This window comes from Capsicum annuum, chromosome 3, assembly GCF_002878395.1.
Source record: "Capsicum annuum cultivar UCD-10X-F1 chromosome 3, UCD10Xv1.1, whole genome shotgun sequence".
In the NCBI taxonomy this organism is placed as follows: Eukaryota; Viridiplantae; Streptophyta; class Magnoliopsida; order Solanales; family Solanaceae; genus Capsicum; species Capsicum annuum.
In genome coordinates, this window is record NC_061113.1 from 6,045,265 (window position 1) to 6,061,562 (window position 16,298).

A 16,298-nucleotide genomic window follows, 5' to 3' on the forward strand; every position below is an offset into this window, starting at 1 on the left:
AAGTCACAATATTTAACATCATCAATCAAATTAATTTATATATCATGATGTGTCCACTTTAGAGTCAATTCCTTATATTGTCACTCAACTTAGAAAAATATCCTACTAAAGTCATTTATCTTTTTTTCTTGTTCTAATAATATCATTTAAGTTTGTGTATTTCTCTTACAAACTAATAATTGCTAAAAGTGACTCAAAAAATAAGGAAAAATTACCAAAATAGACCATCAAGTTTGAATTACCAAAATAGTCCATCAAGTTTGAACTTTAAATTTAAATAGTCCTTATTTTTTACATGAAATTTTAATAGGCCTCCAATAATTTTTACCTTTTCACATCTTAATTTAAAATTTTAATATATTTTATCAATAAGTGTATAATATAATTTAAAAAAACACAAGTCATAATATTAAAAAGCAAATTTAAAAGACAAAGGATGTTAATTTAGAGCTTAAAATAGGTAGTTATATTTTAAATGAAATAAACAAGAAGTACATTTATTGTCCAAAATTAGAAAATGTATTCAGTTTTTATAGTCAAGTTGAAGAGGTGCTATAATTTTCTCTGAAATAATATCACAAGACTGACAAAAATAATATTTCAAACTTAAAACATTTTTAAGTTACGAAATTGTTATATAAAATCACCTAATTTTATTTGATAGTAATTGATTTATGCTATTATCATGATATTTGTTAATCTGCATTATTTTTTGTATAGAAATCCTTTAAAATATTTATATATGGTTCCTCTACTAGCTAGAGACCTAGTTTTTTTATTATTATTTGCAGTAATTCATCGTCTTCTTTATGAATTTTAATTTTTTTGATAATAATTTTGGAGTAGAAGAAACCAACAACTAAATTGAACTATTTTATTAATAATAAAATGAATAAACATAGAATACTATTTTATCATTGAATTCCTAAATTTCCAAATAAATAGAGTACATATAAGCTTATTCCTAACAATTTCAATTGCAATTTTTGGTGAACTTCGTTAAATTTAATATTACAGTTAGAAGTTGAATGAAGATTGTACTCACTAATATTTATAGTTGAAAGGTTATTAATATTTCACATTCTTAACAATTAAGGATCATTTAAATTCAAAGTTTAAACCTAACGGACTTTTTTGGTCATTTTTCTCTCATCTTTTGAGTCACTTATAGCAATTTTTAACTTTCAAGGAAAATGCATAAAATAGGATGGCATTATTGGAATGAAAAAAAGATAGATAACTTTAGTGAAGTATTTTTCTAAGTTGAGTGACAATGTGAGGAATTTATATATTATAATGTGTCCACTTTACTAATTGTAATTGAAGTTAATGCAAAACATAATGCTTATTTTGTGTTCCATATTCTAGTAACTAATGTGATACAATTAAAAAAAAAAACTAGAACCCATTATTCACTAGTTAACTTTAATGTTGAAAAAAATGCAAGTTGAAATTGATATCTGCTCGTGCAAGAAAAGGTTAACTCTTATTGTTTGACCAATCTTTCGAAATCAGTTTAATATGAGTTTTTTTTTTTCTTTTCAAAAATCTTTAAAAATACTTTTAAGTGGGATAAATAATTTGTTTTTGGTCAACTAATCAAAGAACATTTTTAAATAATAATTAGTGTTTGAACGAACTTTTTAAAACTTGTTTAGATGTGTTTTTTTTAAAAGTATTTTTCAAGAAAAATTATATATTTTAGCTTCTGAAATTCAACTCTAATACTCCCAAGAAAATACTTACATGTTCTCAAAAGCTTGGTCAAACACCTTCATTTTTTACAAAATAACACTTTTTGAAAGGAAAAAAAATATATTTTGCTCCAGAAGCTTGGGTAGTTTGGCTATCGCTCCACTAATTGCTATAAGAGAAAGGACATACACAGAATGAAAAAATGGATTTTTAGCTGACAAAAGTTGAAAGGGAGGGGGACAGGGCACGTGTTTATGCAAAAAAGCTTTATGCTTTTGTAACTGAAACCACGTGAAATGAAAAGTTGATGGTCCTCGTGAAGTACGTCAAATGACAAGATTAACCTCGTGATATAACATACATGTTCACATAGAAGAGCTTAACTTCTTCTTATAGAAGCAGGAAAACTCAAACCCAAACACTACCCATAGTATTTTGAAATTAAGCCAAAAATCATCAAAATATCTAATGATATCACCATTTAAATTCTTCAAAAACTTCCTGTCAAATCGCTTTTACGATTCAAATGCATTTATAAATCGTAGTGTTCTCTAATTGAAGATCCCCAATTCATCAAGTTTTACCATGACTCCTCGAAAAGTGATGTAAATCGTCACAAAATCTTGGTGACTGGTGGTGAATGTGACAATAATGACGATTATTTTCTCTGTGGACGCGTAATTTCAACATGATTCTGTTGTCTCTCTTCTTGAGCCTCCAATTCCAGGAATCAATCATTTGAGTAGAGTAAATTTTACTTGTTCTTCCAGCAATGGTATATTTCTTATAGTTTTCCTTACGAGTTAATAGTTTTGTGGAACCTAACCACCAAGGAATCAAGAAAAATTCCTAGCCCAATCCCTAAAAAGAAAAAGATGAAGAGAATGTCATTTCCTGCTATTTATGATTTTGGCTATGTTTTCTCTAGTGACGATTATAAAATAATTAGAATAGGAAAGAAAGATACTTCAAATGATTATTATGAGGTCGATCTACTTTCAACCGGAAGTAAATCGTGGAAATTGACCGGCAAGTTTCCTCCGAATAACTTTTTTTCCGAAAAAGACATTGTTACCATAGATGAGATTGTTTATATAATAGCAATGACAGATTTATCTCGGAGTATGAATGAATCTATTATATTAAGTTTTTCCTTGGAGAAAGAACAATTTCAGCAAGTACTATTTCCAGAACAAATTCAAAGGCTCCAAGATCCAATTTTGTGTGATTTAGGAGAAAATCTTTGTTTGACTAGGATGCATGATTTAGCGAATCGCAATTTTGAAGTTTGACATATATAAAAGAATGGACTACTGAACAATACATGGAGTAAGATCTTGATGATTCCATCGATGTATTGCGGACGTTGCTTGAGGCCCGTGAGCTTAGTGACAAATGGAGACATAATGTTTCTAAAGTATAAAGGTGAATTCGAGGTCTATAATATCAAAAGAAACAAATTTGAAATAGTTGAAATTGCTGGGCTTGAGTTATCAGTTTTCTTCTATTGGATTCTTCTATATGTAAAAAGTTTATTTTCTCCTAAACTGAAGCGTATTCAGAAGTTCAAGAAGTTGATTGCACCAGTACCAAAAAAAGAATATGAATGTGATTTTGAAAGAGTAAATCGAACTTAGTTAAAATGCAAGAAAACACCATACATGCTCATTCTCGTTGAATTTGGGTAGTTACTTTTGTCATTTTATGTACTTTAATCTTTTGTATCGACATTACTAAACAATTGCTCCAATTATGTGTTGATCATCTTGTACTATTTTAATTTCATTTTTTGTTTGTTGTTTCTCCAAATTAAATTTGGCAATTCTAATGCAACTCTTTAATACTTATTCTGGGTTGATGATTTTGTAGAATATTTCTATCTTTTTTCCTAAGCCATTGTTTCCTCTCAAACATTTCTATCATGATATTTAGTGCACCCTATACAAAAATCATGCATTCTAGGCAAAATATTAGTAACATATATTAATCACATTCTCTAATAATTGTAATATTTTTTAAAGAAAGAAAAGAGGTGTATTGGTGTGAATTTGCAAGTTTGATTGTTCAAAATTTTTGAATTTCGTTTTTAAAAAGCAAGTTTTATATAAAAAAGAAGACAATGATTTTCCGAATGAAATGAAAGTAAGACGAACATAACAAGTTATGCAAACGACATTTAGATATGATTATGTCATTTTCACGCCTTCCAACACTTCATCTAATTAGCCCTCATCCCCACCTCCCATAATATTTATGCACATCATAGATAATGCATTTCAAATATTACTTTTTGTTAAAAATACCAAACATAAAAAAAATCGTTAAGAAACCTACTTATTTTCATAAAAAATATTTTTCATGAAAAACATTCTCTTTTCTTTAGATGAGCTAAATACTTTGTACCTATATATTCATGGTGTTCCTAATCACTAGTAATAAAGTAAATGAATCATATCGAAAAGAAAGGTCACACATAAGAACTTTATTGGATTATCGATTAAATAATCATTGATCGAACCGATAAGACAATAATATAAAATACAAAATAGTTTTTGAACCGTTCAATCGATAAATCAAAATTTGCACACCCCTTCTTTTAATATTGATAAAAGTTCTTTCAAATTAATTTGTGATCATATAACCTGCTACTCTTTAAACATACATTTTCGGAGTTATTGGTTAAGAACCATTGCATTGGAGTTTGTTGGGTTGGGTTGGGTTGGGGGCGGGGTGGGGGGTGAGGGATATTCAAGTTCAAGAAGTATATAGGATGATTATCGTCCAAATTTTACATTAGTTTATTTTATTATAATTAAATATCAAGTGTTTCAATTAGTATTGTAATTTTCGACTTAATTAATTAGACGTAGAAGAACTTAGTTACTATTATTTTGTTGGTTCATTGTAATTTGAATTTAAGTAACAGTAGAACTAATTATTACCTATTGAACAAATAAAAAAATAGAAAAAATGCAACTCAATGTAAAATTGAAATCCTATTAAAAAAAAAAAAGAGGCAGAATTCTTTTCCTAATTAACGTTGTTTACTTAATTAATTTGGTTTTTCCCCATCTAATATGAAATCCTAACGCTAAAGTTCCCCATGATATCATCATTGGACAACACAAGCAGAAACAATACATACCACAATGCATAACAATAAAGTTCCCCATGAGATCCTACTAAAACTTCCTGCGAAATCACTTATAAGGTTTAAAGGCATTTGAAAATCGTGGTGTTTACTTATAAGGTTTAAAGGCATTTGCAAATCGTGGTGTTCTCTAATAGAAGATAGTCAATTCATCAATCTTCGCCATGGCCGAGGCAAAAGTAATAGTATAAATAGTCACAAATTCTTGATGTCTTGCAAGAAGGAAGATCATTGTTACTACTAGCTACTCGTAGATGCTCCAATTCAACATGATTTCGTTGTCTCACTTGTTGATCCTCCGAATGTAATTTCAGGAATCAATTATGATCAGTTGAGTGGGGTATGTTTTAGTTCTTGCAATGGTATACTTCTTCTAATTTTCCCTTATGATGAACTCGTTTTATGGAACCGGACCATTAGAGAATCAAGAAAAATTCCTAGTTCGATTGTTAAAAAGGAGGGACGGGAAGAGGTTCCCTGCTACTTGATGTGTTTGACTACATTTCTTCCTTGGATGATTACAAAATAGTAAGAGTTGGCCGGAAAGGTTTCTCACTTGGTTGTGAAGTCGACGTATTTTGCACAAAAAAAGTAAGTCGTGGGAATTACTAGACAAGTTGTCTTTATTTGCTCCTAATCGTGTGGACAACCTTGTTGTAGTAAATGAAATTGTTTACATTTTGGAGAGTATGGATTCCCCATTCTTCCGGATCACACGATTTTGTTTGGAGAAGGAACATTCTAGATAGAATTAAAAGATGTGAAAGTCCAGGTCTGTATTCTTTAGGAGAAAATCTTTGTTGAACTGGTCTGTCAAACTACAACTTTGAAGTTTGGTGTATGAAAAAGAATGCATTATGAAGTAAGATGATGATGATTGAATTAATACACTAAGATACATGTGTACTCAGACGTTGCTCGAGGCCTGTGACCTCTACCAAGAATGGAGACTTCTTGTTTTGGAGATATCAAACTGGAATTGTGGATTATAATTCGGAAAATTTTATCATGGGTCTCACATGCCACGTAATAGTTGTGTGGGGCATCTATTTTTTTGACAAGTGGATTTTTGGTTCCACCGGGATAATTTTCTTTATCTTTCCCTCCTCTTCATATTCTTTTACCTTTTCAATGTGATTAATTTTTTATTTTATTTTTTGACAATTTTTCGTTTGGGTTATTTACTGTTTTCTTTGTTTTTTTTCTTTACATTTTATTTTTTTATTCTTTTCGTGCTCCTGATGCTAAGTAATTTGAAAAAACATTTTCCTCCTAATTCTTATGTGCAGATCTTTGTAATCAAATCAAATTTAAAATTATATTTTCTATTTTAATTTACTTTTTTTACTATATTTTAAGTCTATTTTTAAAAAGATGTCTCTTTCATTTTTTAAAAATATTTTAATTTCAACTTTTCACATGATATATTTTCACGAAAATTAAAGAATCTTTTAAAAATATTCCACATATTTCAATTTAAGATCAATTAAAAGATATTTTAATTTATTTTTTTGTGTCTATTATTGACGTGTCAATTCTAAAGTTGTAAGAAAAAAATATTTTAAAAATTAAAATTAATATTTAAGTTTGTTTAGTATCCAACCAATCTAAATTCAATCTAATTCTTGGCCCTACCTGCTTTAAGTGATTTTGCTATACAAGAGATGCCCTTAATGATAAAACCATATAGGATGATTTTTTATTTCTAAATATTAGAGACCCCTTTAATAATATTGAACCGTAACAAATAATATCATATAAACTCACGAAGAATAGATTTATCACATATGAAATTCAATTTTAATATTTTAGCAACCAAATTTTCCTGCACCTACTGAAAAAAAGACTAAATAAAAATTAAAAATTGATATTATGGTGAGTGATCAAAAAACTTAATTTGTTTATAAGTATGTGGAAATAAGAAATAAGAGAAAATAAAAAAGAAGTAAAAAGAAAACTTCAGTTTATTTAATATCGTAACATGAAAAAAAAAAATTTTTAAAAATGGGGCGAAAAAATAAAAATAAAGAAAATAGTAAATACAAATTAACCCCAAAAAGGAAAAAGCAAAAAATTATTTGTCCCCCCAAAAAAATTATTTCACTTTATAAATTAAATTTATTTTCAATTTATGTGAGAGAATGAGATGAAAAAAACTTAATTTCACTTTTCAAATATAATTTTAAATATTACTGAATTTGAAGCCATCTCAAATATATAAAAAGCCAATTCTTGGGTACTTGAATTTTGGGTTTTCTGCTTAAAGTTACTTGTGTGTGCATAATATCTCTATATATAAAGAAATATCCGGAAGGTGTATAATCTATTGCCACGACCCAGACTAATGAACCGTGTAGGCATGTACACTATTCTAAGTAGTTAGGACAACCTTTATTGTCCAATTAAAAATATACGAAAAACTTAAGAAAATACTGAATTAAATATAATAATGTAATTTAAATATTAATAAATAAATTTTTTCAAAACTTCTTACAAGTGTCCTTTACTATACCAAGACTTGGCTAGACATGTACAAGAGTTATCTACTACAGCATAGAATGACAAAAAAATAAATAATACTAAGACTCTAACATCTGTCAGGATGAAAGTACAGAAGTTAGTGTTGAATATCGTCATCCATCTAATAACTGCAAATTAACATGCATCCAATCTACACCCTAAGAAGAAATGTAAAAGAGTAGGGTCAGTATAACCACATGTACTGGTAGGCATTATCGACTGACCGTGTTAGTTCATATAATCATAAATAGAATTAAGGAAAATAAATCATGACATATTGAAAGGAATATAATTCAACCAAGGCTGTAATAATATTATTACTTTACTTATACTAGTTACATCATCCAACTCCATCAATATTATATTCACTACTAACATACTCTAGTCTCGTTAATTCACACCATCAACCACAATCCAACGCTAATAAATCACTATTTCTCTTTATTTACCTTATCTTTTTCATTACTTATATTCACAAGAATAAATCCGTAATCATAGACAACCCACACTAAACTCTCAGGCCAACAATCAAATGCTCTCTTATAATATTAAAGAATGATAACTAGTCATTCTGGTAAGCTACGATTACAACACGTATAAATGAAGCAAGTCAACCAACATATAAGTAAGTACAAAGTTTTACTTTTTCAAATACATATCACATAATCAAATAACTAATAAATCAACAATACAGCAATAACAGATCAAACAGTGCTCACACATAAGCTACTAACCACAAAGAGTATCAACCATGTGTTCATGTACCGTACCGGCGTGGTACCCGATCTTCCATATACATATCCGTACCGACGTGGTACCCGATCCATTATATACATATCCGTATCGGTGTGGTATCCGATCCAACATATACATATCCGTACCGGCGTGGTACCTGATCCAACATATATATATATATCCGTACCGGCGTATACCCGATCCATCATATATATATCCGTGTCGGCGTATTACCCTATCTACCATATACATATCCGTACCGGCGTGATACCCGATCCAACGTATACATATCCGTACCGATTTGGTATCCAATTCAATATATACATATCCATACTGGCGTGGTACCCGATCCACCATAAACAAGAAATATCAATATCAAATTTACACTACCTCACAACATATAATACAATGTACTAAATTTATACGTGTGCTTAAAATCATAGGGCAATTCAATCAACTTCTTTCATTTATCAACATTTTGACCCTCTCACGAGCACTATTACAATAATTCATCATGGTTATCAACAAGTCATTCATAGCATTACTTTAAGGAGTTATCATTATCAAACAAGCCACTCATACACACAATTCAATAAACTATTATTATCACCAATTTAGCTTCTCTGGGACATCTAATAGATATAGTATTTTTATTAATATCAGAACAAGGATGTCATAAAATAAATCACAATTTAATTTTTACTCATACAAGTCACTATTGGGGCCTTAATTACTCATTAATTATCAAAAATATTATTATCTTCTTAAATACTACAACTTGGGTTCTAACATCACCATCTGTAACTAGCACATTCACGTGTATTGTTATCCTCTACCTCTTTCCACATAAAACAATCATCACACTAATTCATGTCATCTATCCCTTAGATATGACTATGCTCATCAATGTTCGATCTTAGCATAATTTACCTCATCATATTATTGCACAATGCATATAACTTAATATCATATTAACTCAACTGGGTTCATCACTAAAACAACTAAGAATTATCATGTCCACATGCTTCATTTAAAATAATCTTCTTGCGGACACATATTACATAATATCACAAATATCGCATAATTAATCAATAATATAGTTTTTGAGATTAAAGTTAAGTTCTCGTGCCCCCATCCACCTCAACTCCATGCCCGCAGGCCTAGACATGCTTTCTTCCATCAATTCTAAATTATGAAAATATAAAATAACACAATCTTCTATTCATTAAACCTAGCCAACCCGGACGCCAAACTTTTGGAAGAAACAAGCTGCAACAAAGATGCTCTTTTCTTCTCTTCATGCCTTGGAATAATCATTCATCTAAAAATCAAATAATTATAAGAGTAATTAAATAATTACTCCTCAAACAAATATCTTGGGGATTCAAATCCATTAATTCTACCCTTAATTCAAGGTCTATATCATTTCCCAAGTTCAATTAATCATTAATTAGCTCTTTCAAGCTTAACCCATTTCCATTAATAGAGTTTTTATCTAAAGGTCTCATTTTTACGAAATTCAAGGTTCCTAACTATCAAAACTCATAATCTAGTTTATGAAATTCATATTAGGAATCTTTAATTTATAGATTAGAATCAGCTCCAGGTCATATTAAAAGCACCCATGAGTATTTTCCAAAAGAATTCCACAATTAAAGGTCTTTGTAAGGATTTCAAGATGTTAAAGAATTAAAAGACAAAGAAAATAATGAAAAACTTACCCCCACAAAGGAATTTCACCTCAAGCTTTGAAAAATCACCTCTCTAGGATTGAGAAATTTCGGGACTTTTAGACCTAAAATACGGTTGATGCTGATTTAAATATCATCAGAATTTTCGCTACAGTGAAATTCCGTTTCAGCCTGGACAGTGCTTAGTAAAAAAGTCATAACTTTTTACTTCGGATTCGTATTGAAGAACGATTTAATGCATTAGAAAGAGGACTTAGAGATCTTTGATTTGGTAGGTATTGGAACCCCCCAACGCCTTATATTCTATGAGATATGATTGTTTGAATTTGGCCCTAATAGAAACCCATATCGAAACTGTATCTGAAAGAAAGTTTTATACTTATCCTTGTGTTAGGGATATTGTACGACCTTAATCCATACGTAAAGAACTTTCAACTAAAGTATTTACATTAGAACTCATTAATAATTAAATTCACCGAGATTGAATCTATCTAGACACATCCGAAGGCTAAAATCTTCGCCGAAAAGTGTAAGGTGGCATAATAAATAAAATATTGACTATTTTGAACCCAAGTTAATATTGAGGAATTATTTTTCATGAATTTATTATGAAAAATTTAGTAACAACGAAATGGGTTGTTACATCTATAATGTTTTTTTTTTTCTTGAAATGATACGTTGTGTGCTAGATGATCATTGATTAATTGTTAACTGCATGTTCGCTTTCTCCAAGGAATTGAATTCATTTTACCAATTACGGGTATAGTTTTTATAAATAATCAGACTAAAAAAAAAGACGAAATTGAAGATTGAGCAAAATGATATACAATGTTGAATTGAATAGACAATTGAGAGAGTCTCTATGTCACGAGTGATCATGGGGTGGGAAAATAAGCGGTCTCCAACGACGATCTGTCCACACTCACCTTAAATTCATACATCGAGAAGTCATGGTGCATCTATCAATATGTCGGCTTAGAGATATATCCTATGTCGGCTCAAAGATATATATACAGAAGTGTTGGTGCATTTACCAATAAGCCGACTCAGAGTTCGAGAGAAATTAGCGAAAAAGAGCAACATTTATCCTCCTCACAAGGCCATCTCAGTAAAATTAGTGATCTAAAACTAAATATTAATAAGAGTCTTAAGTATATAAACATATAATAATAATAATAATAATTATTATTATTATAATAACAATTAATTGATATATATATATTAATGTTTATATATATATATCTATATATATTAATTTTTTATTTATTATATATTTTTTTTTTGTAATTTTTTTAATTTTTTTTTACCTACTATTTATTTTTAGTACACTATTTTATTTTTAAAAGACATTACGCATATAACTTCACGTAGTAATAATATTATTATTTATAAAAGTAAGGATTAATCCTAGTTAACAAGATGTTAACTATTTGTTTACAATACATTAGCTTAATGCTATTGTAAAATTTTTATTTATTAATATGAAGATTTGAGTTGCTTAGGTCAAAAATCTAAAATATTTTTAATAAAAAGTAATAGTTCTTTTTTGGTTTAAATTATGTACTTTATTTTTAAAAAGTTAATATTATTTTAATTGAAATTAAAATTATAAAATTTACTATTACAATTTTTATGGGAAATCATTATTTTTGGGCCTTTATTACCTATGTGTAGATTGGGAAAAGTGCACAAATAGCACATTTAACCCTTGAATAAAGCGATTCATAGTAACAATTTCATAGTTACTCGATATCGCAACTTGTATTTTGTATTTGAAGTCATTTTTACCTACAAAATACATATACAAATGGCTCAACCACCCCTTATTTTTCTCTACTTTGTTGCGATAAATAAGAAATAATTTAACCATTACAGTTACATTTTACATTTAAATTAAAGATTTATTTTTCACAAAGGATTTTTACTAAACGAATACATACTTTCTTTTCAACAGCTCAATTCAAAAATATTTTAATCGTATATTTTTTTCCTTCATGATCTTCAAAATAAATCATATTTGCCTATACAAGTAATCAATGCTCAAACTTGATTTTAACACCTTTCGTATGTGTATTCCACCAGTATTGATTTTGAGATTTTTTGTATATGTATTTCACCGGATATATGTATTTATAGAATTGATTCTGGATGTACTTATAAATTCTGTCGATTTTGCTACGTTCAGAAATATTCAATTTAGATTGAAATTCAATATATATATTTTGAATGTATTTGCATATTTTGACTGATCGACTACATGTATTGTAAATGTACTTACAAAATTCTGTTAACTTTACTATTTTGGTCGAACTCAATTTTGTTACTTTCAAAAATATTTAATTCAGAGTGAAATTGTGCATATATGTATCTTGAATATATTTGCACATTTTGACTGATAGTATATATATGTATATTTACATGACCCATATGTATACATGTACAACATTTGTATATATTTATAAATCAGTACCTAGCAACTAAATACATTTGTAAATATACAAACACTTACATATTAGATATACAATTCTGAATATATACAAATACAAATATATTTATATGACTCATATGTATATATACACAACAACATTTTTTTATATATACAAATCAGAATCGAACAACTAAATACATTTGAAAATATACAAACATTTACACATTACAAAATACAACATCTATAGGTGTTAAATAAGTGTACAACACATCTGCCAATAGTAAAATTCAGAAAAATAAAATTACAAAATCCAAAAGTACAAAATTCTGGACTTGATTTACAAAATTCAAAAAATACCTCCTCCTCCTTCTTCAGAATCATCTTCAAAAGAATATTTAACTTATGAACTTGAAATTTTGTTGGTTGCTCCAATTTCTTTTGCTTTTTTTTTTTTAGATTTTGAATTTTTGTGAATTTTGCAGAAGAAACTTTATTCAATCTGTTTCTTTCATAATTTCAGCCATCTTTCCTATATGGTTACGATGTTCCGATCTCACCTCTTCAACGATCACTAATTTTTTTGACTGTTTAGATGTAGAAACAACATTTGTAATTTCATCTTGATAAAGTCCTCCAATATTAAAGGATGATGGATTATCAGAAATTAAATTAACAGAAGGTATACCTCTATTAGATTTTCTAAATGGTGTCTGCCATTAGAGTAAATCTCCATAATTCTGCAAACAAAAATTTAAAAAATTAAAATATGACAGCAAAGGAAAAAAAATACAAATTAGATGAATTTTGAGGAAAATATAACATGAAATAACTGAAATTAATGGTTAACTGAAATCATTGATACACGTAATTTTATCTGCGAAAAAAATTAATTTCTGTTCATTTACCTCTTCCTACCCCACGTACTCTACCCCTACCCCCACCTAATCCACCCACTCCCAACAACCCTATGCACACGCACTCACACTCACACATCCACACACCTCACTATAAACAAAACACATGCTATATACACAGACATTGACAAAAATACACACCATACTTCATCCACAGACTGGAAAAAAGCAAAAGAGAAAGAGATTGAAATTACACACGCAGAGAATGAAAATCGGGGAAAGAGAGAGAAAATTGAGTGGGAAAATTAGAGAGAATCGGGAGAGAGAGCAAAGAGTAGCAAAAAAAAAAGAGGGGAATTGAGAGAAAGATTGAGGGAGAGATCGAGAGGGGTAATAAACAGAGAAAACAAGGAGAAATCAGTAGGAAACAGTGAGAAACGGTAGAAGGCAAATCCATTCCGGTGAGTTTTCGACGGAATAACTCCGTTCGTTTTCTCCCCTTTCATTAAAAAACTCAATTTCCGGTCCAAACAATCTTTCCTGCGCCGGAAAATACCAACTTCGATCAAAATCAGTTTCGAATGCCATCACCGGAGAATTCATGTAGAGCGGATGAGCTCGACGTTGAGGTTCGATTTGGATTGAGGTTCCGATGGCTGCGATACTCCGGTCTTTCATGAGAATAATCAATGAATTTGATTCGGAAGGTCCATTTCTTCTACTCTCTATTCGTTTTATTTCTTTGTAATTTACATGATTGCAATGCTCGATTATTTACCTATGGTTGGTTGACTGATTTTGTTAGTTGGTTTGTTTCTGTCAAATGAATTTAGATTCGAATGCTTCATTGTTAACATTGATGACTTGGGAGGCGGGATTGGAAATATGGATAAAAGCGAATGTGAATTTGTTTTGACTCGTTGACTGTTGTTGTTTAAATTGGAATAGTCGTTAATTTTGTTTAAAGTCGATAGTAGCATGTTTAGGTGTAGGCAAACTGTAGGTTGGGTGGGTAGGCAAACTTAGGGGTTGTGGGTTATTGAATGTTTGAATGTTTTGATTGATTTTTGTTTGTATCGATTTTGAATTAATTATACTTATTTGATCGGGAATGTCCCAAGGAAAGTTGTATTCATTCAACGGAGAATTTTTCGAAGTATCATGTATGCGAAGAATGTTCGTGATCAAGGCTCGAAGCATCGAATAGAGCATAGATCAGGATTAGTATCGGTTAGTGTAGGTTCATTCAGTACCTTTTTTAAAAAAATTATTTTGGACGGTAACAATTGAACTGGATACTATTTTTGAAGTTTTGATTTGTTTTGGTTGTTTGTTTTCGAATTTATCTGTTTGTTGGTTTATACATTTCATAGTGTCGTACTAGACGATATATTCAACAAAGCGATTGTGGTCGAACCACGGGATTGAGGGATGCCTAACATCTTCCCCCGGTCAATAGAATTCCTTAACTGAAATCTCTGTTCGCGGATCAGCTTTTAGAGTCAAATCGATTTGAAAAAAGATTTCCAAAAAGGTGATTTGACACACTCGGTATGTCAAGTGACGACTCTGAATTTAATTGTAAAAATCCTTTCGAAATAAATTTCATCTTTTGTCACTTAATAATAAAAGCCCTTTAAAGGGTGTGACAACTACTAAAACTTCCTTTGTTTGCAAATCATGACACTCTCTAATATAAGATAGTCAATTCATCCATCTTCGTCACGACCGATGCAAAAGTGATATAAATAGCTACAAATTCTTGATGTCTTGCAAGAAGGAAGATCATTACTACTACTACGTAGATGCTCCACTTCGGCATGATCTCGTTTGTCTTTTTTGATGTAATTCCGGGAATCGATTATGTTCAGTTGAGTACAGTGTTTTAGTTCTTGCAATGGTATACTACTTCTAATTTTCCCTTATGATGAAGTCGTTTTATGGAACCCGCCCACTAGAGGATCAAGAAAAGTTCATAGTCCGATGGAGGGATAGTAAGAGTAGGGTAGAAAGGTTTTTCACTTTATTATGAAATTGAAGTATTTTGCACTTTTTTTTTTTTTTGGGTAGGGGTGTGCAAACGTACGACTCTGCTGCCACAAATTAGGATATAGGCTCAATCACTTGGTCTGACCTTAGGTGGACACCCTTCCAAAGTGCAATGGAGGTCACCAGCCTAGGCAACGAGTCTTAATGATCATCCATTAACCCTGTCCAGGTAAATACGTATTTTGCACTTTATTATGAAATCGAAGTATTTTGTGCAAACAAAAGTAAGTCATGGGAATTGATAGACAAGTGTCTTCTATTCATCCACGTGGTGGGGAAATTGTTGTAGTAGATGGAATTGCTTACATTTTGGCGATTATGAATACTTGAGAAAACCTGACATATTTAAGATCACACGATTTTATTTAAAAAAGGACAGTACGGGAAATATTATTTATTGAAAAAAGAGATGGTCCTGTATTCTCTAAGAGAAAAACTTTGTTTGACTAGGATTGTACGATGACTCGACATCCAATTTGAAGTTTGGGGTATGAAAAAGAGTGCAACATGGATAGAGGCGAAGCCAAAATTTCAATTAAGGGGGTTCAATATTCGAAGGAAACCTAGCCGAAGGGGGTTCAACACCTATTATAAATACATAAAAATAATTTTAATCATATATAAATGATATATTTTTCAGTCGAAGGGGGTTCGGCCGAATCCACTAACAAGGCCTGGCTCTGCCCCTGAACATGGATTAAGATGACGACGATTGAATTAATACACTGCGATGCAGGTGAATTCAGACGTTCTTGGAGGCCTGTCACCTTTAACAAGAATGGCGACGTTGTTGTTGAGATATCAAACTGTTATTGTGGTTTCTAATTCCAAAAACCATAAATTTGAACAACTTAAAGTTACTGGGCTTGAAGCATCTCTTTCCATCAATTGGATTGTACCATATGTTAGACACTTTATTCTCTCTTCAATTCTAAGTTTAGTTGCATTAATTCAATAAATAGATGACACACATCTATACATATATTATAAGCCAATAAGTCATAATTATTTAGGTAATGAAATTGGGGATTTCGATCTACTATGTCTGAGCGGAGGTAAATACGTACGATATACTTCCTCCATCTCATTTTACCCGTCCCAAATTTTTAAATTTAATTTCTCATTTTACTTGTCATTTTTCATTAATCAAGACAGTTGTTTTTCTTTTTTACCCT

General features: G+C 30.2%; 1 long non-coding RNA gene, 1 other non-coding gene and 1 pseudogene across 2 annotated transcripts; 2 read left to right on the forward strand and 1 right to left on the reverse strand.

Moving 5' to 3' along the window:
- The first annotated feature begins 1,440 nt into the window (after positions 1 to 1,440).
- Positions 1,441 to 3,436, forward strand: LOC107865594 (annotated as a pseudogene).
- Positions 3,437 to 13,183: 9,747 nt separating this feature from the next.
- On the forward strand, positions 13,184 to 16,082 carry LOC124896965. Its single transcript, XR_007053341.1, has 2 exons — positions 13,184 to 13,781; positions 15,145 to 16,082. It is a non-coding gene; the product is annotated as an uncharacterized LOC124896965 (long non-coding RNA).
- On the reverse strand, positions 15,140 to 15,300 carry LOC124897410. The gene has a single exon (XR_007054131.1). It is a non-coding gene; the product is annotated as a U1 spliceosomal RNA (small nuclear RNA).
- Positions 16,083 to 16,298: the final 216 nt, after the last annotated feature.